Raw genomic sequence first — 25,952 nt, 5'->3', positions numbered from 1 at the left:
CCAGGTGACCTGCAAGAGGCCTTGAGTTCAGCCATCCCCCAGGGTGCTGCTCTGTGCTAGCCTGCACTGGCTGTGTCCAGCCCAGAGTGGGACATGTGCACAAGAGGTGTCCGTCCTCAGTGGGCTCCTGGCCTGGGGCGGGGGGGCGGGGGGGGGCGGGGGGTTCCCAACCGTATGCCAGCACACCTGCAGTACTGTGGACACACAGTTGGCCTCTCTGGGCCTGTTTTCTCAGCCTTCGACGGATGGGGCTGATTGAGATGTCACATACTTCTCCAAGCACCCCTAAACCTCAGAGGGTGGCCGAGGGCACTCGGCATTTAGGGAGCACTCACCATGCCCCTGGCCCTTTCGCAGGTTAGCTCACTTAGTCCTCACACTGACCCAAGGAGCTGGGCATCATTGCTCAGATTTTACAGATAAGCAAACTGAGGTCCAGAGAGGTTATACAACTTACTTAAGGTCACACAGCAGGGCCGTGGGGTTGCTGGGATGGGAACCTGGGTCTGACTATTTTCAAAGGCCTCGCCAGCCTGATGCAGGGCTAGAACAGATACAGGGGAGGGGTTCCGGCCAGGCTGAGGCCTACGTCACCCTGTGACCATAAGCACTCAGCCCTTGGACTGTCTTGGTGAAATGGAGGCTGGGTGAGGTGGTTCCTAAGGCATTTTCTTGCCTTTTTTTTAATGTTTATTTAATTTTGAGATTGAGAGAGAGAGAGAGAGAGAGAGAGAGAGAGAGAGAGAGCATGAGGAGGGGAGGGGCAGCGGGAGAGGGAGACACGGAATCCAAAGCAGGCTCCCGGCTCTGAGCTGTCAGCACAGCTCGAACGCGGGGCTCGAACTCACAAACATGACATCGTGACCTGGGTGGATCATGACCTGATGCTTATCTGACTGAGCCACCCAGGCACCCAGGCACTTTCTTGCTTTAATGCTCTGGCAGGAGGCTGGGGGGAGAAAGGATTAAAAAAAAAAGTGAGATGGCATCCCTATATTCTAGAAACCCAGAATCCAGGTGAAGGCAGACAAGCTTCCCCAACCCACCTGATGTCAGCACCCACCATGGAGGCCCAACTACGGAAGGCTCAGGGCTGGGCTGGGGGCATCCCCACAAGCTTTCTGGAGGAGGAAGGGTGGAGCCAGGTCCCAAGGACCAGGGCCTTGGCCCCCCGCAGGGCCAGCGTGACTGGCAGAGGGCTAAGCCGTGGGGGTTGCTAGGATGGGGCAAGGAAGGCCTGTCTTTATTTTGGAAATACAACCGCATCCCAGTCCCCTCCCCCCTTTTTTTATTACATTTATTTATTTTTGAGACAGAGAGAGACAGAGCATGAACGGGGGAGGGTCAGAGAGAGAGGGAGACACAGAGTCCGAAGCAGGCTCCGGGCTCTGAGCTGTCAGCACAGAGCCCGACATGGGGCTCGAACCCACGAACCGTGATATCATGATCTGAGCCCAAGTCGGACACTTAACCGACTGAGCCACCCAGGTGCCCCATGCCCAGTCCCTTTTGGACCAGGCCTGGCCAGTCAGTCGGGAAGGGTGGCCTCGGGGTCTTTCTTAAGGTAGAAGGTACTGAAATGAAGTAGGATGCTCACAATTCATCTGCTTTTTAATTAACTCGCCCTGCTGCCTTAAGTGATTCCCTGCTTACGCTCATTCTTTTGAAAATTCCAAAGTGCTATTTCTGACCTGTGATTTACTATTGCCGTACGTCTCTATAAGCAGTGTTTTAGCTTAAGTGGCAGTTGCATATTAATTACAAAGTTAATTATGTGCTGTGTAATCATGCTGTAATTCATTAGTTTACTCTACACTCTTAGAGCCTCATGCTAATAGCAAGATCTGACAGAGGGTTTCAGGAGTCACCAAGAAAGACCTGTTGAAAATCCAGCACGGGACCGCAGGGGACTGGAGACGGCCTCAGTGTCTCCTCGGGCCCCACCTGCCTGAGCTGGGGCTGGGTCTCGGGCCCCTTGACGCTGTTCTCGCGGACGGCATCACCTGCACCCTCACTGCCCAGGGCTCCAGAGGCACATGGCCCGGAGCACAGGCTGCCTCACAAACCGTCCTCTGCTGAGGAAGGTGGAAAAGCCAGCGGGCTCCTGTTTGTTCCCCGCCTCGGAATCGCAAGGACAGGAACAGAATTTGCTTAAAATTACTTATGGAACAGAGAGTCACTTCCAGCTGGAAAATTAATGGCTCAGATCATCAAAACAAAGTGGCCCTGATAGCACCGACCCTGAGGCAGACCTGGGAGGGGCCTTGGGAGGAGGTCCCAGGCAGTTGTTGGGGGGGAGGTGCGGGGCGCGGGGAGACCCAGGCCCAAGAGGGGCAAGGGGGGTATCTGGGATTTGGACCAAGGTCCCTTTACATCCGTTCCCTTCAAGAGCATTCAGGGCTCTTGAAAGTGAACGCTGGCCACATTTCTCTTTCCCTCTTTTCCTGTTTTGCTTTGTCTCGTAATAAAATGATGCGTGGGGTCACTGGGGGCCTGGCTGTGAGCCCTGACTCCACTCCTTAGACAATCTCAGGACCCTCTGAGACCCAGGTGCCCTGTGCAGCCGGGTGAGAGCTCCCCGCCTCCAGGCACACGGTGGCAAGACGGATGGGAAGGAAATGTGGGCACCTCAGACCCTGCCCCTACCTGACCGCTTCAGGTCTTCCTAGGGGATTCTTGTCTAATGTTTTCAGTTTTTCATCTTTGAGAGAGAGCGGGGGTTGGGGGGATCTGAAGCGGGCTCTGCACTGCCAGCAGAGAACCCAATGCGGGGCTCGAACTCACGAACTGTGAGACCATGACCTGAGCTGAAGTCAGCCTCTCAACCAACTGAGCCACCCAGGTGCCCCTGGGGGTTCTTTTCGAAGAACCATCTCTGCCTGGGCCCCGAGTTGTCAGCCACTGAGGAATCACCCTTGACCCTCCAATGGCATTTAAAAGTCAATGTGAGGAAAGCCAGGCCCATTCCAATCCCCCCCCCCCACCCCTCCCCTGCAAATCTGCAGATCAAATTTCAAGCCGCGAGGGGACACGAAGGCTATGACCTACCCCGGACATAGCGATCTGGTGGCTGAGACCCTCTGCTTTCCAAATATAAACCTGCTTGTTTTATTTCTGCTGACAGCTGAACGAAAAAAAAATGTGGAAGTCCTTCCCCTTCTGGCTCCAGTCAACAAGAGGAGAGAAGGACTGAGAGCCCCAGCTGGCATGGGAGGAAGATAAATAAGAAAAAACAAAACATGTCCTTGTGTTACAGTGGAATGTTTAAAAAAGAGGTGAAAAGCACAAGGTCAGGGGCAGATTTCATTTTCTATAATTTCAGAGGCTCAGGGAGGAGGCGGCATGCTGCCGACTCAACAGTTTCGGGGGAATCGGTTTTGGAGGGAACTCGTTTTGGGGAGGGGGGAGGGGGGTGTCTTAACAGCCAAAGCACTGTGGTTTCCTTTCCAGGGAACACATTGGTTTCCCTGGCAACAGAGAAGTCCAGCCTCCAAAGTTCTGCCGGGAGACCAAGGCTTGGCCTGGGATGCTCCCGGCAATTATCCACGGCCGAGGCCTCAGCATCCTGCCTGCCTGGGCCGTGAGCTGGGTGGGAGAGGTGCAAAAATGTCGGCGCTGCAAAAATGTGGGCACCAGTCCCCGTCTCTCGCCCCACCGCCCCCCCCCCCCCCCCACAGTCGTGCAAGGAGCCACTCATCCTCAGATCACCACTTTCCAGGGCTTTACGACGGAGCAGGTAAAAAGTGCCAGAAACAACTTGGAAATGAGCCTGAGTCTGAGGGCACCCAAGGACCCTGAGGGCGCAGTGAAGGCTCTAGGGTGGGCGGCCGATGGCCCAGCAAGGCCGAGCCTCCCGTCCAGCACACTTTGCAGCGGGGGGTGGCTGGCACCGGGGAACTGTATCAGAAGAGAGCAGGTCCAAATTTCTGAGCTCGTCTCCCTCCTCCATCTTGGGTCGCTAGAGTGGCTCCACAAGCAATTCGTGGATTTTAGGGCCCATCTTCCCGGGGAGGCATATTTAAACATCTGGCCTGGGAAGACGCCCTCTGTGGGCTGGGTGTGGGAGGGAGCTGGGGGCAGGCGGGAGAAAGGAAAGGAGGCGGAGAGAGGCCCTGCCATGGCATCCCAGAGCACTTATCTGGCCGCCCAGCGCTGGGCTAAGAGCACCACACACATCATTTCATTTAATTCGTCCTCTACTTGCCCGGTGAGGCAGGCACAGTTATTCCTCGCTGGAGGGAACTCAGGGGTCAAGTGACCTGTCCAAGGCCACCCAGTGAGAGGCAGGCTTGTGAGCCACACCTGCCAATCCCGGTGCCAGGCAGCGAAGGAGAGTGACTCTGGCTGGAGATTTACTCCCCTGGTGGCGGAAGGGACACAGAAGTTCCGAAACTCACCCCTCTACTCCCCTCCCCAGAGCCTCCCTCTGCCTCTAAACGTTCCCCAGGAAGACAGGCCTAGGAGCAGAGCCACCTGCTCCGAACCAACGGTAGATGTTCCCCGAGGGCCTGATAGCGTGTCCTTTATAAGTTCCATCTCCCTTATGCCCAGTCAGCCCCGCGAAGTAGGTAGTAATAACCCCTTTTATAGATGAGGGACTGGGTACTCAGTAGCATGCCGAACTTCACAGCTAGCAAGAAGCAGAACTGGGATTCAAGCCCTAGTCTGACGCCAAAACACAGATATCCCTCTCTCTTTATTCTTATTTTTAAGTAGGCTTCATGCTCAGCGCGGGGCTCGACATGGGGCTTGACGCGGGGCTCGAACCCACGACCATGGGATCAAGACGTGAGCGGAGATCGATAGTCAGACGCTTAACTGACTGAGCCACCCGGGCACCCCTACAGATATCTCTTAACTAATGATGAGGAGGAAGAAAAGCCAAGCCTTCCGGAACCCGTACCACATGCTTGTGATGTTTAAATCATTCTGCACATGTTAACTTATTTTATTCCTCAGCCATCCCTTGAAGTACGTGCTATAATTGGCTCCATTTCATTGATGTGCAAACTGAGGCCTGAAGCTCTGTAAGCAACATGGCTAGAAAGGCATAAGGCCAAGGTTTGGTCCCAGCCAGGCAGACTCGCGCTTACACTAATAACTCATATGATGTGCGGCTTCTCCAACCACTGGGGCATCCTGTCTCCCAGCCTTGACCCCTTTATTCTGGTTGGTTCTGGGAGCCTATAAGGCCAGGCAGCAGTTAGAGACCTGGGTTTTTCCCTTCCTAGAGCTCAGCTCCCTGGAGAGTGCCTTCTCCCACCCCGGGAACGGCAGGCGGGACCCGGACCGCATTTCCGCCCGTGTGTGTGAGTGCGCGTGTGTGTGGCCTCAGGCCCACGCTGCAGCCAGGGTGTGCACGCAGCTGATTTATAACCCTCAGAGAAAACAGAATTGCAAATCTCACCCACAAATCTTCCCTATCGAGGTACTTGTGACAGGCAGACATGCCGTGAATTCCCAAGAACAGGCAGGGCTCCCCCCGGCCTTGGCTCACTCACGAAATGGGTCCAGGAGAGCTGGCTGGCTCAGCCCAGGGAGTGGCCGCTGACCTGGTGGCCCAGTCCTGCTCATCAGAAATGCTGGCCCGTAGGAAGCCCCAGGAGGCACAGGTTAGCTATCCCACGCCCTCACCCCCCACCCCCGGAGGCCCCATCACATGTCACACCGCAGTCACTGGTCAGACGGTGAGAAGCAGGGCCCGTTAGCACCTGCAGAACCAAGAAGGGGGACCCGAGCAGACATCTATCGAACGTGGATTGCTCCTCTCATTGTTCTATGCGATGTGCTTTAGGTTTGTCTCATCCGAAGCAAGGCTCAGGGAGGTTATGTGACTTCGGCTCGGACCCCAACACAGGCAGCCTGATTCCAGAGCCTGTGCTGGGAACCACCCCATCGTGTTCCCTCAACTCTTCAAAGCCCATTGGAGGTCCCTGGGCCCTGTTCCTGGCACACAGGCACTCACTCCGTTTCCCTCCAGAGCGGATAACGGGGGGCCCAGGTTGGGTCCGGTTGGGGTCACCCCACTGGCGTGTGGACCGCCAGGAGATGCTTCCAGCTTCTGTACACCCCGAACCGGGGCTGCCATACTCCAGGCCTGGCTCACACTATCCCTCCAAGCCCAGCTCGAAGGGGCGCTGTTGATGGCTGAGCAGCAAAGGGACATGTGCTCTCTTCCTCCAGTCTTGCCTTGCAGAGCCTTCCCGGCAGCCGGCATGGTGGCTGCGGCACACAGCACTGGACCACGGGACCCGCTACTTGGGGCCTCGTGGAGGCCTGTGACGGCCCAGTCAGTTCTGCTGCCCGTGGGCGGGAGGATGGGTGGGGGCAGGGCATGGGGGAGCTGCCACCCGGTGGGAGGTGGGCAGCTGAAGGCGAGGCAGACCTACTCCGGACTCTGCTCTAGTCTCCTGTGTGACCCAGGCTAGTCCACTACCCTTTTTTTTTTCCTTCAATGTTTATTTATTTATTTTGAGAGAGAAAGACACACAGAGAAAGAGAGAGAGAGAGAGAGCGTGAGTTGGGGAGGGGCAGCGAGAGAGGGAGGGAGAGGATCCCAAGGAGGCTCTGTCCTGCCAATGTAGAGCCCGACGTGGGGCTCGATTTCACCAACTGTGAGATCATGACCTGAGCTGAAATCAAGAGTCAGACGCTTAACTGACTGAGCCACTCAGGCACCACCACCACCCCCCCCCCCCCCGCAACCCTTCTGAGCTGTGTCTTTTCTATCTGGAAAATGGGTTCGGTTTGCCTGCATGATAGTTGTGGGAGGATTAAATTAAATGAGTATGAGAGAGCCCGTGACTCTTGAGAGGCCAGGCACACACAGACATCCACACTGCACACACGTGCACACATAGAGCTGGGGTGACCCTGGTTACAGGAATCCCTGTCCCAGCCCAAAGAGCACTCCGCACCAGGCCACCCTTTCCGTGAGGTGTCTCTTGGGGTTGGCATTGGGGTGAGAGTCCCGGCTCCTCCTCCTCCAGTTCAGACTCCCTCAGTCCCAAACCTATAATCCCTGGCAGGGAAAATGACAGCTTTGCCCAGCGGCTGCCCTCAGCCGAGGGCGGGGAGCTGGGCGGTAGCCGTGGTGGTGGCTGGGAGGTGGGCCCGGGACACACAGCCCCGGAGTCAGGGGAGGTCAATGGAGGGGACAAATGTCATGGGCACTATGGGCCTTGGGGCAGGGGGACGTGGATGAGAGGGAAGAGGGGGAAGGGGTAGGCACAAGGCCCCAGGGCTGGCCGGAGGCCGGCCCTCTGTAGGACATGACGCAGGGAGGGTCAGCAAGGGGTCATGAGCCTGGGACCAGAAGCACAGGGAGGGGGGACTTCCGCACGGAGGCTCAAGGCACAGGGCCTGGGACCCTGAGGCAGGCTGGCTAGGTGCCTGGAGGCAGCAAGTCAAGCATGGCCCATGGTTTGGGTTTGGGGTTTGGGAAGCTGCAAACAACACTGATCCCTGGGCTCTGCGCTGGCCTCCCTGGGATGGATGGGGAACCAGCATTTTAGAATGAGCCCCTGGGATCTGCCTGCAGCTGAGAGCCCCTGGGTTTCCTCTGCCCCAGGGAGGCGCTGGGGCTTCCCCTGCCTGTGCCGCCTTCCCCTCGGCACCGCCCTCCATTTGGCAGGAAGGCAAGGCTAGAGCGGTGCCATGGACACCCCAACCACATCTGCCGGGCTAGGCTCCTCACCACCTGTCTCCTGGGAGGCACGCGGCCCACTTGTGGGAGGGGCCCCAGGACTGTCTCCGTTTACTAAGGCCTGGTCAGCAAGGCTGGGGTCAGCCCCGGAGCACCCCTCCTGGGCCCCTCCCCACTGAGAACAGCTGTCAAGGAGCTAAAATGTTGGTGCTCTCTGCCTCCCCTCTAAGAAGCGGCAGGGAACCTGTCCCCAGCCCCTGGAGCTGCTGGGCTCGTGATCTAGGGCCATGCGGACCCCTGAGCCATGTCCGTGGGGAACAGACGTCCCAGCCCAGGCCATGCTGCCCTGACTGTCAGCGGCCTTGGACAAGTCACATGCCCTCTCTCAGCAGGAGGAGGTTAGACTTGGCGATGTGCAGGCTGCAAAGGAAGGGCATTCAGGTGGACAGAACGGCCCGAACAGAAGCTGGACGGAGCGCAGTTGGAAACGTGCCCAGGCGGACTGGGCCAGAAGATTGGGGGTGAGGCTCAGTCTAAATTTAGGGTTAGGGGCAAGGGTGAAACGGGAATTGGAGTCAGTGTGGGGTTTCTCTGACCAGTGTTGTCTGACCAGTGTTCTCTGACCACAAGGTCCCTCGTGGGCACTCAGTACTCCTGGACAGGGGCCCTCGGCAGCCGTCCCGGCATCTCTGGATCGTGAGGAGGGACAGGCAGAGGCAATCTGCTCTAAGAGAGGCAGCAGTGTTTGCTCGAGAATAATCCAGAGGACCAGCTTGGGCTCCCGCACCACCAGGTGGCCCAGAGGAGAAAGGGGGTACATTCAGTCTCCCTTGGACCAGCCTGAGCACAGCCTGGGCCTACCTAGGGGTGCTGTTCTCAGACTCAAGGCCTGGGGTGACAGGCCATGAGGCAGGTGGGACGTAGGCCCCGGGGAGGGATAAGCCTGGCTTATCAGGGTCAGGGCCATGGGGACAGCCCAGCTCAGGCCTGGAGGCACGGATACCTTCCTGGGGCCTCCACAGGCATAGACTATGCTGGCTCAGGACTCCCTGCTGTCATCCCCACAACCACCATCACCCCGACTTTCCTGGTGGATATTTGAAGATCCAACCTCTTTGGAGAGGGTTATGCTCGAGGACAGGGGCACCGGCACGACACCGGTCACACAGGAGTCCTGGGGTGTGCAGAGTCTGGCACCCTGAGGCATGGAGCCCCAGGACTGGTCCCAGCTGGGGAGGGGGGCTTACTGCTTTCATCTGGCTCCCGACCTCCCATCTTCTCCCCCGTTCTCGACCTCTAGGATGGTGCGAGGCACGAGCCCACCTTCAGCCTCAGCGATCCTCCAGGGAGGGGACAGATGGGACAGCCAGTAGTACAGGTGGACCAGAGGCCACTCAGCAGAGGATGGGGCCCGCCTGCTTCTCTGGGTCCCAGGGTGGCGATCTAAAGGCAGGGGCCCAGCGCAGGGTCGGGCGGCACGAGGAGCAATTGTTCCTACCGCCTGCCCGCCTGGTGCACCTGCTCACCTGCTGCCCGGTCCCCACTTGCCATGGCCTTGCCAGCCCCTTCCCTGCCCCCTCTCGGCCCGAGATGGCTGTCGCCATGGCAACCCTGCTCATTCAGTCCGGGATAATGAAGCCAATGTGTTTTTCATTTCCATGAGCGGGAGTGCGGAGCAGAGCGGGGGAGGGGGCTCTCCCCTCTCGGCCCCTCCTCTGACGGAAGGCAGCCTGGAGAGAGAGGGTGTGCGTGCCGCCCGACCAGCGGAGGCACAGACACCCGTGGGAAGGGGGTGGCCCTGGAACCCCAAGCTCTCAGGCCACCACAGCGGCCATGTGGCTGGACAATGCCAGCCAGAATGGCAGCCTTCTCTGGCAACACCTAGACCAGGAGAAGTGGCCTGGAGACAGGCAAGGCAGGGCTCCACCTCTAGCTGTGTGACCTTGGGCTAGTGACTTCACCTCTCTGGTCTCCCTTCAGTAGAAGGAAGTTCACCAAGCATTTATTGGGTCTCTTTCGAGTGTCTGGCCTTCTGCTTTGCCCGGAGAACCTGAAAAGCCCCAGACAGAGCCCTGGTCGTCCAGGAGTCCACAGGTGAGCAGGGGGAGTTTGGATCAGGCATGTTTCTCAACTGTGAAAACAAGGCCAGCAACTCTTATCTGTTGCCACCTACCTCTGAGTTACTATTCAAAGGGGAGGTTGATGTGAAGTTATGCATGTGAATGTGCCCGGTGCACACAGTAGATGTTTTATGTGTCTTCAAACTGGGTCCCGGTCCCGCGGCACAGACGGCAGATGTGGAAGAGATTCTCCTATGTGAGTCAGTGCCTGAGGCTGCCCTAACGCCTCTCCTTCCTACAGACTTGCCCATTCAGTTGGAGGTGAAACCGAGCGAGGCCTGAGCAGGGCTGGGCTGGGCACAGGGGCAGTGGCTTTGACTAGCCTGCACCATCAGTGGCAGGGCTCATCTGTAGCCCAGACGGGAGACAGAGCAGGACTGTCTGGGACACCCACGGCCCCCAGCCGTGCCCGCTCCTCCAGCCCCTTTCCAAGGGCAGGAAGCCAAAAGCACTCACGCGGAAAACTCTGGCCTGTCTCCCCCCCCCCCCCCCAATAATTCAATCACCTTGGAGGCCAGTGGCCCTCTCTCCTGGCTGGGCTGACAGATTGGAGGGGGAGGGAGGGGGAAGCATGCAGAGGGAGGGGTGGGGGGTACCAGGGAAGCCGATGTGGAAAAATCAGAGCAAGTCTTGAAAAATGAAGAAATAAACCTGCCAGGAGGGAGGCAGCCTCCATCCGTCCTCCATAAAGCTGTCTAAGGGCCACCAAGGACGTTGGTGGGTGGAAGGGGCCGGAGATAGCTCCTGCTGGGACCCCTGCCGCCCCCGCCCAGCCGGGCTCCAGCCCATGGCTGGTGAGGGGTTGGAGAGGAGGGGGGCCTGGGGAGGTTGAGGGTTAGGAGGGGCAGGAGTGTGGGAGGCACAACGGTGGGGAGAAAAGGCCTGGGAACAGGGCCCTTTTGTCAAATTGATGAGCCAATACCCGCACATAGTAGGGACTCAGCGTTGGACTGAATAAAGGAAAGAATCTGTCTGCAGGCAGCTGGGGAGCAGGGCCTCTGTAGCAGGCTGACTAGCCACGAACGAGGACTTGGCTGAAGCCCATTCGCCCATTTCACAGATGGGAAGGGAGGTCAGACGGGCCCGAGGTCACATGCCGAATCAGAGCCGCTTGGGTTCTCCACCCCGAGGTCCATGCCAGGGTGCCTTCAGCACAAACTCCAGGGTTGGGGGCCTCTCTCCACTGTGTCCCCACCGATGCCACATCACACCCAGGCCGGGGACCAAACACACCTGTGAAGGACGATATGGCCCTGGCCCTGTTCCAGGTCCTTCCACAGAACCATTAAGAATCACAGTTTCTACGGGCGCCTGGGTGGCTCAGTCTTAAGTGTCTGATTCTTGGTTTTAGCTCAGGTCATGATCTCACAGATTCGTGGGTTCGGGCCCCATGTCAGGCTCCGTGCTGACAAAGCAGAGCCTGCTCGGGATTCTCTCTCTCTCCCTCTCTCGCTGCCCCTCCCCCACTCATGCTGTCTCTGTCTCTCTCAAAATAAATAAATAAAATAAAATAATTTAAAGAAAAACCAAGTCATTTTCTAGGAACACTGAATGACCCCGAAACCTGCTCATGACATAAGCTGAGTCCAAAAGAGAAAGAACAAAAAAAAGCCATAAAGTCACCAGAAAGAAATACACCAGAATGTTGGTCAGCATGACCAGTGGTGGGGACGGTCACGGACAGTTTTTATTTTTCTTCTTTCAACTTTTATGGGACTTTCAGGCTTTCTACAAGAAGCGTGCATTACTTTTACAGTAAGGAAGAAAGGGACAGTCTTAGGCTCTCCATCTTGACTTGGACAAAGTCAAAGGAACTCTGCAGCTCTGCACAGGCTCACACGCTCGTCCGCCATGACGAGCCTCCCGCCATGGCCTGCAGGCCTGCTGAAGTCACCGCGGGCACGAAGGAGGGGACCACAGCGGCCCTCACTTCGCTGCGTGACCGGGCGAGTCCTGTCCCTCTCTGTGCCCTCGTGTCTCCTCCCCTCGTCTTTCTTACCTCACAGGACGGGTACTGAGGGCTAATGCTTGAACTCAACTTGGAAGCCCTCATGATTAGGGGGACAGGGCTTCTCTGAGTTGGAGGGACGCTGTCTGGGGCAGAAGGGGCAGCTGAGGTGCCTCCAAAGACTGGGCAGGCCGGCGCAGGGCGGGGGAACAGCAGAGCAGCGCCAGGAGGCGAGGGGCCAGCTCTCGTCCCCTGTTTACAGTGGAAACACAGACTTGAAAAGGTTTCACTTTTCCACTGTTTTTGTGGCGGTGCTGTGGGGAGCAGGGCTTCCTGAGAGCGAGGCCAGCTTTCTAAGGCCACACCGAGTCCAGCCCCGCGCTGGCCTCTGACAGGAAACATCATGTTTTCAATTTACGGGTCCTTGCCAGGCGCTCCACCAGCCGGCTGTGTGGGGAGAGAACTTCCAGGCCTGGCTGCAGTTGGGAACCCCTGGCAGGCCCGGTGGAGCCCCGGGACCCCAGAGGGGACCCCGTGGGATCCCCAAGGGGCCTTACTCCGGAACAACTCTGGCTGTAGGTGCCTGGCAGCTGATGGGGGTTTGTTAGCAGGTGACGTGCCCGGCGATCCCACCGCACAAGGCGCAATCCCTGGCCTCCTGACTCCCATGTCGGCGAGCCCTACTCTCTTGATAGACAGATGGGGAAACTGAGGCCCACAGAGGGAAGAGGCTTCCCAATGGTGAAGCAAGAATGACCTCTAACCAGATTGGAAGATTCCCAACCAGACTGGAAGATTCCCAACTGCCAGGGGGGAAGATTCTCCCCCAGGCAAAGGGAGACTGTCCCCTGTGACAGTATTGACCGATGATCGACACCACACGCCTACAAGTGGGCACCGTGATCACATCTGAGCTCAGAACAAGCCTGTGATCTGTCTGACCTTCGTATCTTGCAGATGAGGAAACGGAGGCACAGCGGGGTTTAGGAACCTCTCTAGGATCACGTCGTGGGCAGCCACGGAGCTGGGGGCCTCGTGCTGTGCTGCAAAATTCCCTTCTCCACCCCATCCCAGGACTGCTCTCGGCTCTGTTCCTTGCTGTTCGAAGCTGCCCTAGCCCAGGCTGGCTGCAAGCCTCCCACCACACAGGTCCTGCGGGTCCCTCCCCTCTCCAGGTGCTTCTGGAAATTCCTGGTAAACTGCGAAATGCCTGTAGCAGGGGTGTGCATGCAGCCAGTGGGCACTGAATGCCTTGGTCTACACTGACGGGGAGGAGGCTGCGTCCTGGCACCCAGGAGGCCCTCCATGCTGACAGCCAGCCGCCCTGTGGCACGAATGGGCGAGGGGACTGTCAGGAAGGCCTCGGAGCTCAATACATCTCTGCTCTTTCTCACCCTGCTAGAATGTCACTTCCCTGAGGGCAGGGGCCTGGTCTCCTGCTCACTGATGTCTCCCAAACACTCAGAAGAGTGCTGGTACACAGGCGGTGTTAAATAAACGTCTGCTGAATGACTGACGGAGGACGGTGGTTGGGCAAGAGGCTCTGCTCACACGGTGGGTCTGGAGAGACCTGGCGGCTCGTCTCATCAGCCACGTATTTATGACGTTTCCAGGGGAGGAGGGGACGCGTCCCCGCCCGCACCCAGCAGCCCCAACCCAGTGCTCCATGGCGGCTCCCACCCTGGCCCCTCTGCCCGGCGCCCTCCCCGCGCCCCACTGCTCGCTCTCTGGGCAAATTCCAACACTAGACAAAGGGCACATTTTCAGGGATCATAATCCCTTGCTTGTTTGTGTTTTTCACCAACTGTCCCCTCCCTTCTTCTTCCTATCCAGGGCATTCCTGTTCCCAAACAGGAGCCACCTTCCAGGCGAGTGATGGCCAGGCTCGCACTGGCTCCCAGGAGTCCCGTGAGCTGGGCCAGGGAGGCCCACTATAGACACGGACACAGAACCTTCTCAGCAAGGACAACATCAAGGCTGCCAAGGGGGCGGGTGCTCGGGGCTCCAGCTCCGGGCTGCCCTCCTGCTGGCCGGCCTGCGGGGAGCTGAGCTGTGCCTTCAGGCGTGGGGAGGAACCCGCGCCCGGCCCACAGAGGGGCGGAGACCCTGTGTGCATGCGTCTGGGGAGGGGGGACAACACACATGCAGGGACATGCCCAGAGAGGGAAAATAAGAGACTGAGAAAAAAGACAGCAAGAGACGCGGCGAGAAAGAGGGCACAAGTCAAGGAAGCACCGAGAGAGTCAGGAAAAGGCTCCGAGACAGCAAACAGGTGTGGATGGGACGCCCCCTGGAGTTGTGCAGCTGCCCTGGGCAGGACAAACACAAGAGAGCCAAGGAAGGAGAGAGACAAAGATGGGTGCAGGGAAGAGCCACAGAGGGTGCACGGATGAGTGTGATCGGGAGGCCCGCTGCGGGAGGACAGGGAGACAAGCCAGAGGTACGGAGGGGGCCCTGCGGTAGACACACAGAGCATGCCACAGATGCACCAGCTCCAAAGCCCTGGCAGACTTTTCTGGGTGCTTTCCTTCCCTGTCCAGGTGCTGCAAGGTTGGCGTCTAGGAACGGAGAAAGACAGGCTGCGGGGCCCCGAGGCACCGCCCCCCTCCATGCCCTGCTAGGAATGCCCTTGCTCTGTGCCCTCCAAGGCTCAGCGAGGTGTTGCAGGCGACGCACGCTGACCCTTCTCCCTTCCAGCCTTGCCCCCCACTCGTGGTCAGGGGGAGAGCTGGGGCGGAAGGTCAGACGGAGTGGGAGGTGGCAAGCCCCGCCGGAGGGCAGGAGCACAAACAAGGAAGCCCAGGGCCCCTCCGAACCAGCCCCTTCCTGTCTCTGCGCCTCGGTTTCCTCTTGCTAGAGGAGGTGGGATCTGTTGGCCCCTGAGCTTCCCCCAGCCCCTACCACCCTGTGTCTCTGGAATCTCACATTTAGCCGGGGCACTATGTGTACCTCTCTCCACCCCACCCCCGTTTCTGAATGAACTCGTTGACCTCTCCCATTCCGGGCCCCCACCAGGCTTGCATTTGAAAGGCCAGACGTGCAGAAGGACATCGTAGCTACAGCCGGGCTCCCCGCCATGAGCACCTCTTTCCCGCCAGCATCCAGGGGAGCAGAGCCACTACCTGCCCGCGTGCTATCTCTGGGCTCCCACAAGCTGCATTTCAATGACAGTTCAGTGAGAAGTGACGCGCCGTGTCCTTCTGTGTCGGTGTCCTTGCTGGCTCCTCGCTGCCCCCTGAAGAGCGTGTGAGCCACTGGACCTCATTACAAACCGCTGCTCCCACTCCCCTCCCTGCAGCCAACAACTGCGTGCGGGCTGTGCCCTATGTCTTCTCACACTGTTCCATCTACTTTGTCCTGGCCTTTCCCTGCAACTCCCAGCGGGAGCTGTGTGTCTCTGTGGTCAAGCTGTGGTCAAGGCTCCGAGTTGATGCTTGGGAAGGGCTCTGGGCCCTGATCAGGGCAGGCCTAACCCATGGCGATGCTGGCTGCTTTAGCAAGCCCAGCTGAACGTGGGGAACACACCCTCCACCTGCCTGGTCCTTCTGGGCTGCAGGAAGGAAGCCTTTTTCTTCTCCTTTTATGACCAAGAGGAAGAGCCTCTGGGAGGTCAGGTGATGGAGCCTTACACAGCTTGGGACCTGAAAGTTCAAGATACCTGGTCTGTCGGAGACAAAACCCATCTATCTCCAGGAAGCCACCTCTGATCTTCCTGGTTGGCAGGGGCTCTCCCCTGGCAATGCCCAGAGCGGGTCCTCGGTGCCCTGAATCTGGTTGGGCTCAGGCTTGAAAGTCACATGGAGCTGGGTTCAAGTTCTGACCCCATCGCCCAAGGGCTGTGTGACCATATGACTGTATGACTTAACTTCTCTGCCCAACAGTTTACTCACTTGCAAAATAGGCTTTAGGAAAATTAAATTAGATAATGTATACAAATTATACGGTGAAGGTGCTGATTAACACAACTATCATTAAGACTACCAAAACCACACACACACACACACACACACACACACACACAGAGCGATATCACAGGGATTAACAGCAAGGATTCGGTCTTAAATCCCGGCTGCATGACCCTGGGCAAGTCACTTCTCTCTCTGTTTGCTGAACAAGGTCTATTCTTAAAATTCTTCCTTATTACTATCCAGGAGACCCCTCCCCAAGCCCCTAAAAAAGCAGCAGGTTGTCCTTGGAGCCTGAGGGATCTGCTGGCAACTGGGACACACAGGCTGTCCCCTGAACCTTTGCAATCTTCTGTACTCACAGCCACCAAGCTCTTGCCATCCCCCAGAAGCTCCGCAACCCTCTCTGACAGAGCCAAGAACGTCCAGCGTGGCCCAGCCCCAGGGGGAGGCGGCCCAGTGTCTCTGGTCAGTTGGTTCTTCGTGCAGAACAGGCAGATTTAGAAAAGTCCTACTGCACTGAGATTAAGTGCCTGTTGAATCTCCCATCTGACTCACGGCCTCCTCCCCTCCTCCTGGGCTGGCCCCACAGTCATTACCATTTAAACACCTAAATTATCAAAAGGCTCTCAGGTAATTTACTTGCATTACAAAAGCCCGATTCAGGGGAAGGGCCCATTCTCTAACCACTGGGTGTTCACCTTCCCACAAAGCTGGGAAGGGACCAGAAGGACCTGTGTACAGAGCGATCATGGACGATTTCAAATGATTTCTCAGAGTCTGTGTCTTCCTTCTTTGGGTCAAAACAGACGTTCCGCATGTTGGCAGTGAGGGCTGGGTGGGATGAGCCCCACGGGAGAGTCACAGTCAGACATCACGAGTTCCCATCCTGGCTTTGCAGCCTGGAGACTTCGGCTATCTTCCTAACCACCTCCTGCCTCAGTTTCCTCACTCATCACACGGAGATGATGCTGGTCCCACCTCAAAGGGTGTGAGACCAAGGGAGATGCCGCACTCCCTGCTGGCATCGTTATTATTTCTTTTATTTATTTTTTAATGTTTATTATTTATTCTTGAGAGAGTTAGAGAGACAGAGCATGAGCGGGGGAGGGGCAAAGAGAGAGGGCGACACAGAATCCGAAGCAGGCTCCAGGCTCTGGGCTGTCAGCACAGAGCCCGATGCGGGGCTGGAACTCGTGAACCCTGAGACATGACCTGAGCCAAGGTTGGACGCTTAACCCACTGAGCCACCCAGACACCCCGGCATCGTTATTATTATCGCTCTTGTTATTAGTACTGACTAAGGGTCCTGGAGCTCCGCTGTCCTCTGCCTTTCAGTGACACACGTGTGATGGGTAGTCATTTTCTCCCTGTCCCAGAGGCTGTAGGGCGGCTGGGTCTGTCTTGGGGGTGTCCTGAAGGCGTGTACAAGCATGCCCCTCGAGGCCCCCACTGCAGCTGGGCCCTGAGCAACTTGGCCCGCCGAGTCCTCACTCTGTCAGGAGCCACAATGTGCCCCTGGCGGGCATCTCCTACCCCGGGTTCTGAAGAATTACTCTGGGGCCCCTCTGGGCTCTGCCTCCCCCCCTGCCTCCTGGTCTCTGTTGCGACCTGGGTTCTCACTTGTGAGACGGCCAAGTGCGTGCCATGTACCCTTCACCCAATCAGCATTTGCCGAGTGCCCGCCCTGCACTGCTCATTCGCTCAGCAGATACATGGCCTACGAGGCGCCAGGCCGAAGCCTGTGGCTGCTTCAATAGCCTAGCCCCAGCCTTGCTCTGTCCAGCGGCCTCCCTGCTGTTCCTTGCCACAGGTGTGTTCCCACCGGTGCTCTGGGACACAAATGCCATCACCCCAGCCACCTCCTCCCCCAACTCCCCCCCCCCCCCCCCCCCAAGCACAAGCTCACAGTATACTGCACTCACCTGCCCAAGCAGGTGCTTATCCGAGGTCCTGGTCTGGGCGATACCCTGACCTAAGCCTGTGTTTTTCCTGCCTCACCTTCAGCCCCACTGGAAATCCTCAGAATCCTTTGAGTGTCAATCTGCTCCAGCCAGCCTCCTCCGGGAAGCCTTCCATATCCCATACTTCTCAAGAGCTCCTTCTCCTTGATCTCAACACCTTCCTGGTCCCAGAGCACTGGGTATGACTAATTCTCTTCCCTGCAAGCGAACTTTGGCCTAGGCTGTGCCAACCTAAGGGCTGGCCTAGGGTCTTCTGTTGCCTTATCTCCCCAAGAGCTGAGCACAGATCCAGGCAAACAGTAGGTGCTTACTAAATACTGCTGCCTTACTGCTTACAGAGGGAGAGTGTGGGAAGGAGGAACCGGCTTATGCAAAGGGCTTGAGGTGGGTCTGGTACCAGGCGCCGGGTATGAACCGAGGGCCCGGCTGGGCTCCTGGCCCAGGGAGGAGATTGAGCCGCCCACCCCGGCCCACACCCAAGGCTGGCTATGTAAGCTGGATGCCAGTGGTCAAAGGAGCCCTGCTCCCTCGTCTGAGTGACAGTATAGCCCAGACTCTGCGCCCCAGGTCCTGACATCATCCCAGTTGCGGGGGGGGGGGGGCGGCGGGGGGACGGGTGAACGCCTAGATGGTGAATAATTCCTCCTCTGTCACCTGCCAGGCCCTAGCCGCCTCAAACAAGGTCTCATTAGGACAGGACCGGTGTTTTCACCTCTGCTTATTAACTCCCTTGAGCACCAGCGAGTGGAAAATGGGAGGGAGCCAGGGAGTGAGAGCCTTTTCATTCTGGCTCATGTTGCCCTCAGCGTGGATATTCCTGGAAACTTTCCATGGGGGCTGTCCTGGCTGGGGTGGGGGACCGGGAGCTAAGCAGGGGCTGTTGATTCAGGCTGACAGTGCAGATCAAAGAAGGGCCCAGTGTTTCGGGAGCAGGCAGCCCCTTGGTCCCTGTCCTGAGATGGCCCCATTTCTTCCCAGGAGCAGCAGAGGGCTGGTTTAGGGCTCAGGCCTTGTGGTGGGTGGGGGAGAATATCCATCCCAGAAAGACAGCCCAAGGGGAGGTGTGGTGGGTGGCAGGCATGGCCCAGAGACCAGACTGCAAGCCAAGAAGCCTGGGTTCCAGCACTGCTCCCCATTTCTCCCCGGGTGACCTAGCAACTCATTTTCCTCCTGGGGCCTCAGTTTCCCCGTCGATAAAAAGAGGGGGCTCCACAAGGCCACCCCTAGTTCTGACACTCCAGGCCTCTGTGTGTGTTAACTAGTAAAGCTCTGAGGCCCCTCGGAGGAGCCAGATAACCCCACTTCATCCTGCCTCCCTCGGCTGGCTCCGAGTTAGCGGTCTATCTCAGCGTGCAGAAGACATTTCCAATCTGAGTGGATTCGGCAGATGCCTGCTGATCTGAAAGCCTCCTGGAAGGCCCAGGGGAACCACCACTAAATGACACATCACGTCCAGGGAACAGCTTCTCTGTCCCTGGGGCTCTGGGGCTGGCCAGCGGCTGATGACCCGAATGTTCTGTGGCCAGAGGGAATGGGGCTGAAACCCAGAGGTCTGCCTCAGGGGTCCTGGCAGAGAGGACCCCAGGGAATGTCCTTCTTATTATCATGGGGTTAGAGGAATAGGAAGAGCCCTTACAGATCGCCAAAACCCCTGGTGAATTCAGGAGAAAACTCAGCCACAGAGAGCGACAGGTTTGCCCAAGTTCAATCAGGAAGGCCATGACACTGTCCAGGGCCCAACCTCTAGGCCAGCTCCCCTTTACAGGCATCCATGTGTCCCAGACTGGCATGATCATAGGTGTTAAGTGGGGCACTGGTTAAAAATTCAGAACCCTGGGCCCAACTCCAGACCTACAGAATCGGACTCCAAGAGAGACACCTGAGAATCTGCATTTGAACAAGTGCCCCTGGTGATCTGTGTGTGTTGGCACTTTGGGGAAGTACCGCGTCTCCATGTGGAATCGCCATCCTGAAAGTTTCCACTGGAGAGCTCCAGAGAGGACCCAGGAGGCCGGGATCCTGGGGAGGGAGGTATCTGGCTGCCAGACTCGATGCCAACCTCAAGCAGATGTTCCAGTGCTGAGGGGTGGGGGCAGCTCCCTGAGGGCATCCGTCTTCCATTACCAGAGAAGGCTGGTGCCACACAGGGCTGCTGGCACCCCTGGCAGGCAGGCAGGCCTCTCCCCACTTGTAGATTTTCCTCATCTATGATCTAACAGAGGGTATCAGAGATGAAGCAACTTGTCCAGACTCACCCAGCTGACAGGTGGCAAGGCAAGGTCTTGAACCCAGAACCACCTGTTCCTGAAACCCATGCTTTAACCCCATGTCATAAAGCATCCCTTACCACACTGAAGTGTACATGCATGAGCAAACCCTTATGGGAGGTGGTGAGCTCCCCAGCAGTGGAGGTATGCAAGCCGCCGCTGAAGGAGCCCCTGGCAGGCATGGGATGACCTGGACCAGCCCTCCTGGAGCTGCGACGGGACAGGCGAAGCTGGCCAGGGGATGTGGGTGTTTTTGTTGTGTTTCTTCCACACACAGAGAAAAATGTTTTGGGTTATTTACAAGTGTTAGTTCATCAAAGTTCTCCTGGCTCAGTGCTTGGCCACCCTGGAGCTGCTGGGCGGAGGATGGTCGGGAGCCTTGGCTGAGAGGGCATCTGCCGGGAGCAGAGACAGTGGGGGTGCAGGGGGCTGGCTCCCCAGGCCAGGGTGACCCAGGGCGGTTGGGAGTCGGGTGGAGGTGGGGCTGAGAGACCTCACCAGGGGCCACCCAGTGAGACCCGTCACACACTAGGCTGTCCCACCGGCCAACCAGAGCGTGGGCCAGATGGGGGCAGCACGGGAGCATCCCACCGGGGTTAGGAAGCAGAGATGCTCCCACAGGCTCTTAAAGAGGCCCCCAAAGAGCCTCGGGGAAGCAGCGGAGGGTCCCAAACAGCTGTGAGGCAAGATGTGCTGCTTCCCAAACCGGAACGGAAGAAGGGTGAGAAGCACTTAACAGGAAAGACAGATGTGAGGGAAAAGCTTTCACACGATCGCATTAACAGGAGTGGTGGGCATGGGACTGGTGCTCCCCAGTCAGCTCTCTGGGAGTTATGTGGTCCCTATAACCCCAGGGGCTCTGGAAGGTTCTCAGGGCAGTCTGCCCAGGAGCCTCAGTAGACGGACACCTGAGGGACCACATTGAGGTCACCATCTCCTCCCCACGCCTGCACTGGCCACAGCCCAGGACTGAGACACCTGACAAATGGACCTGCTGGCCAGGGAGCTGGGGGCTGAAAGGACAAGCATGCACCACGAGAAACACACAGACTCAGAATCCTTCTTAACACAGCCCACCCGGCACATTAAGAACTGGCACACCAGGGGCGCCTGGGTGGCTCAGTCGGTGAAGCGTCGACTTCGGCTCAGGTCATGATCTCGCGGTCCGTGAGTTCGAGCCCCGCATCGGGCTCTGTGCTGACAGCGCAGAGCCTGGAGCCTGTTTCGGATTCTGTGTCTCCCTCTCTCTCTCTGCCCCTCCCCCGTTCATGCTCTGTCTCTCTCTGTCTCAAAAATAAATAAATGTTAAAAAAAAAAAAAATTTAAGAACTGGCACACCAGATAAAATCTTGCCGTCCCCAAAGAAAACTAAGGGCACACAGGTGAGTGCCTGCAGGCTCCCTGCCTGTTCAGCATAGGCGTACTAGGAGCCATGCCTGGTGGATGGGGGACAAGGTTCAGTCTGCCCCGAGCCTTCTTTGAGGGGTTTCCAGCCCCGCAGGGGAGACAGCAGGTGGCTGGCATGGAGGAGTGGAGACAAGGAAAAGCCATGGGTGCAGGGGGCTGAAGGACGGGCTAGATGTGTCTCGCGGGGCTAGCTCAGCACGCATAAGTTCTGCAGCTCTCGGCAGGTGGGAGGAGGTAGCCCTTGGGAGGGGGGTCCTCCTTGGGCTGTGGCCCCAGCCCTGCCTGTGGTGTGGGACCCAGGGCGGGGGGGAGGATGAGCCCAGCACCTGGACCTTCCAAGACTTCCTGCCACGATCCCTAGGCAGAGGCAAACAAGAGACCAGCTGTCAACGGAGCAGGCAGCAATGTGCGGCCGGTGGGGACTGCAGGTCCCAAAGGGGGAAACTGGCTCCAGAGGGCACAGGGCTCTGGAGGGGCTTTTCTGCCGCCGGTGTGCCCCTGGGAGGTCCCTCCAGGCCAGCGGGGGCGGGGCCAGGATCTGCAGGGAAAACTCCCTCCTTCCCCTCCTGCTTTCGGAGCTTTGCCTGCCCCAGGCATCTCCCTACCGTGTGGGAATCTTCCACGGACACGCACTTGGGCGCCTCTGCAGTTCAGACCGCATCCTGGATGGCGCGGCAGGAGGACAGGGGCCATCCTCTCTTCCTGGGAGGAGCTCGGTGCTCGGACCCCCTGAACCCCAGTGCTCTAGGCTGTATGCTGTGCGTGCAGTGATAAGGCACAGCACTGATCCCCGTGTGGCTCACCCTGTGTTGGTCCCCTCGGTCTAGGGCTGTTCGGGGATTCGGTGGGGAAGCACCAGGACCCCAGAACCCACGGTGAGGGAAATGGAACCCTCACAACATGTCCCCTCTCTTTGAAGGTGTGGTTGCCTAGGTACTAGCCACGGTCCTGTCCACCTCAATTTACCTTTATGACCAGTGCCCCATGCCCCGTGCCCCAGTTCCTTACTTTAAACTGCAGAAAGGTAGCAGAGACTTGCCTACAGGGAAGGCACGCACTCACCCTGCCAACTCTTATCTGCAAGACTGCCTTTCCCAGCCTCAGTTTCCCCACCTGCGGATGAGGGAACCCCACGGGGCCGCTGAACACCGGCCTCTGCGGGCGGTGTAGGCGTTAAATACACACCAGGAGGAAAAAAGAGCACAGAGGAGCCAAGAGGTTATCCTTCCAATACACAGTCAAGACAAAAGAGAAGATAAGGGGGCAGGCAGTCTAGAAACACAGGAGCATAAAGAGGGTTCGGAGTCGAGAGAGTTCAGGGAGGAAAGGAGCAAGGCCTCTGGGAAGCGGAGGGCGTGGGGCCCAGGGGGTGTGGAGGCCACGTCTGACCCTGTAGAGGAAGCACGGCTTGAGGAAGGCTCCAAAAGTTTCCAGCCACACAGCAATGCGGGTGGAGGGCTTTCAAGGCAGAAGGAAGGGCAGGAGCAAAGGTGCCATGGCGGGGACGTGTCATAAAGGTGAGGAGGGGGCGGCACAGGGAAGCTGCAGCCCAGGGCACTGGCGGACAGCTAGCGTGTGATGCGGCCCTGCAAGGAGGCTGGGGCCGGCGGTGGTGGCTTCGAGTGCCAGGCTGAGTCTGCCGGTGCACGGCGGCTGGCGCTCCCAGGGAGTCTGACGGCCGGGGATGGGGGCCGAGGGAGCTTCCAGAAGGCGTCCAGGTGAATGGAGGTGTCCAGCCACCAGAACACAGCAGCCAACCTCACAGACCGCTGAGACCCTCAGGCCCGTGGTTCTCTGGGAGGCCACCCTCTGGTTCCTTCTCCCCTCGGGAGAGGACAACTTATTTATTCATGAGCACACACTGGCTCCCGCCAGGCAGTCAGCTCTCGGACACCTCACTTCTAATTACAGCAGGAGTTTTATTAGCGCTGGAGGGCAATGCCAGGCTCCAACCGCCCCTGTGAGTGGACACAGGCCCCCTCTTGCTTCCCTGCTTTAGCCTGCAGCCAGAGGCCCAGGTGCCCAGGACAGCACAGGGCAGCCGGGAGTTCGGGCTCCATCCCGAGTGGTCGGCACGGGGGGGGTCCCTGGAGACGGGATGGCGTCTGCTCCAGCTCAAGGCCACACGGAGCGCACAGCCTCCGAAGCCGGGAGTGCGGGGCACTGCCTTGGATACCTCCAAAGAGCAGGGTGGGCGTGGGGGGAGCCGTGTGCCGCCAGAGCTGCAAGAACAAGGCTCAGGGCGGCAGGTTGGGAGCCCGGGAGGTCTCAGTTCTGCTGAGTCCTGGCAATGACAGAGGCGATGACACAGAGCAGACGCAGAGCAGATGTCTGCGGGGACGCCTGGCTAGGAGTGTCTCTGAGGGTAAGGAGAGCGGAAGTGAGAAGGTCCTGGGGCTCAGAGAGAAATTCCAGAGGGGGCTCAAGGGGGAGCAGTGGACGTGGCACAGGGAGAAAGTGGGCGAGCTAAGGAGGCAGAGTGGGGGTGCCTTTGTGAGGAGACGGGGGGAGCCGGGCAGGAGAGAAGCACGGGCACACAGAGAACCAGAGACAGACAGACACGCACGCACCTCCTTCCTTCTGGAGGGAACAGGCACCAAAGCGCAAAGCACAGGTGTCCTCCAGGGACAACCCTTCTTAGCGGCCTCTTCCAGCCCTCCCCAGGGGACCTCTGGGCAGGGGCTCCCCTCTCTGCTCGTCCAGCCTCCCGCGTCCACCCTGGAGCACCTCATGTTCTCTCTCAAACTCAGGGATGCTCTGCACCGCCCTCCCACCCAGTCTGCTGCCTGACTGCCCTGTGCGGCCCCAGCTTGCACACTTTTGGCGACGAGGAGCTCACTACCCACTCAGAGGGCAACTGAAAAAAATCTCCAGACGGCTCAGACTCTTGGAAAGCTGAACTTGAGGATGCCAGGGAGACGGTGTGGCTGCCACGGAGGGGCCCGAGCTCTGCTGGGCCAGTCTGCTGGGCAAGGCTGTCCTTTACCATTAGCTTGCAGAGTGAAAGAGCTGGCCCCTCACTCCAGCTGTCGCTCCAAATTATAATAGGACCGGGCACCAGGACGTGGCAGTGAACAAACATCATCACAATATCCGTCTCTAGTCTGGCACCTGCCCTTCGCCCATTTTACAGGTGGCAAAGCTGAGTCCGGGGAGAGGCAGTGACTTGCTCCACGAGGCCCAGGGAGCTGACGGTGAAGGGCAGAGCCTCGCACAGGCTACTGCAGGCACTGACCATCTGTCAGCCCCAGGAAGAAAAGGAGAGGCGTGTCCGCCACCCCACCCCCAGCCGTTTCTAGGACACTGAGGTATTGATTACCACCCTTGCCTTGGAGTGGTTTTCTTTTCTTTTCTTTTTCCATCAAGGCTTTCTAGTCTGCCTTTTTTTTTTTTTTTTTTTTTTTTTTTTTAAATAAACTCCAAGCCGCTCCTATGATTAATTACCAGCTGCCTAATGCTCCGCCACTAGCAATTTCTGGAAAGGGAATGAATTACCTTGAAACACATCCGAAAAGAGAACCCACCGTGAAGGAGAATTCAGAGGTTACCTCACAATTAGCAGTGGGTCCCCCTAGCCTTATCGGGTTGCCGGCAGGCCCTCTGGGGAGGGGCGGTCGCCAGCCTTCAGGGGCCACCCTCTGGTTCCTGAGGGCAGCGGGGCTTGGAGGGCCAGGCCAAAGCACAAGGCGGAGAGGGAGGCGGTTTCCTGAGCACCCACCTCAGGCCGGCCTGTGGCTCCGCCCCTGGTCTCTAAGGCATCATGGGCCGCTTCATTCCACAGTTCAAACCCCCATGCTGCTACTTACAGCTCTATGGGTTTCTTAACCACTTTGAGCCTCTGGAGAAAGGACGAGGCACTAAACACACCTCCTCACGGGATTACTGCGGGGAGAAATATGTCTTTAAGGAGCGTGGTGCCTGGTACACAGTAGACTCTTACTAAGCTCTAACATTTAAAAATATTTCAGGTTTCCGAGCGTCACCGTAACGGCCTTCCCAGCAGGGCTGGTATAATTATCCCTGTTTTCTGATGAGAACCCTGGCCCCCACTCTCACGAAAGTGAAAGTCTTGCCCAAGGTCACGAGCCGATGGCAGGGAGCCGGGACCTCCTGCAGCCCTGTCCCTTGGTTCCAGAGCCTGACTGAAGCGTGCAGCATCCCAGGGCTTGCCTGGCCCCGTGTCCGGGCACCTACGAGCACGGGGGCCTCAGGAGGGGAGTTGAGGGCAGCAGGGACATGATCAGGCAAGGCCTCATGCCAGAGCAAAGATTCTGCCTCCCCCCGCTGGGCCCCAGAGCCTTGGGACAAAGGGCCCTGGCCCAAGTCAGCACTTTTGTGAAGGCCTCTCATCTCTGGGTTGGGAACCACAGAGTAAAGAGGGATTACACAGGTCACCCTCTGGCACGGGGCCAAGTGCGATCAACCCTAAAATGCCTCTCTGTGATGAGACACGCTGGTGTCCAGGCCAGAGGCAGGGCCGGGAGGCTCAGCCTCAGAACCTTCTGGTTCCTGCTGCTCTTGGGAGCTCCCTGGGAGCCCCCACCCCCTCGTTATGTTGGATGACCAGTCCTGTCCATCCTGGCATTGCTGGGCGCTCAGGGAGGAGGGGATGCGGGAGCTGCGGTGTATGGAAAGAAGGAAGGATCCCAGGATCCTTGACAGTGACTCTGACGTGTCCTCCTGAGCGCCTCTGGTG

The 25,952-nt window shown here is 58.2% G+C and overlaps 1 protein-coding gene and 1 long non-coding RNA gene across 6 annotated transcripts in view; one reads left to right on the top strand and one right to left on the bottom strand.

Moving 5' to 3' along the window:
• ZMIZ1 (zinc finger MIZ-type containing 1) overlaps positions 1-25,952 on the bottom strand; it is a 233,259-nt gene that overhangs the window by 120,686 nt on the left and 86,621 nt on the right. The gene's annotated exons all lie outside the window — the stretch shown is intronic.
• Positions 22,564-24,659, top strand: LOC123380816. Its single transcript, XR_006587040.1, has 2 exons — positions 22,564-22,773; positions 24,007-24,659. It is a non-coding gene; the product is annotated as an uncharacterized LOC123380816 (long non-coding RNA).

The sequence above is a fragment of the Felis catus genome, chromosome D2, assembly GCF_018350175.1.
Source record: "Felis catus isolate Fca126 chromosome D2, F.catus_Fca126_mat1.0, whole genome shotgun sequence".
NCBI lineage: Eukaryota > Metazoa > Chordata > Mammalia > Carnivora > Felidae > Felis > Felis catus.
Note: the sequence above shows the minus strand (reverse complement) of the source record. Positions and strands in the feature narration are given on the sequence as shown.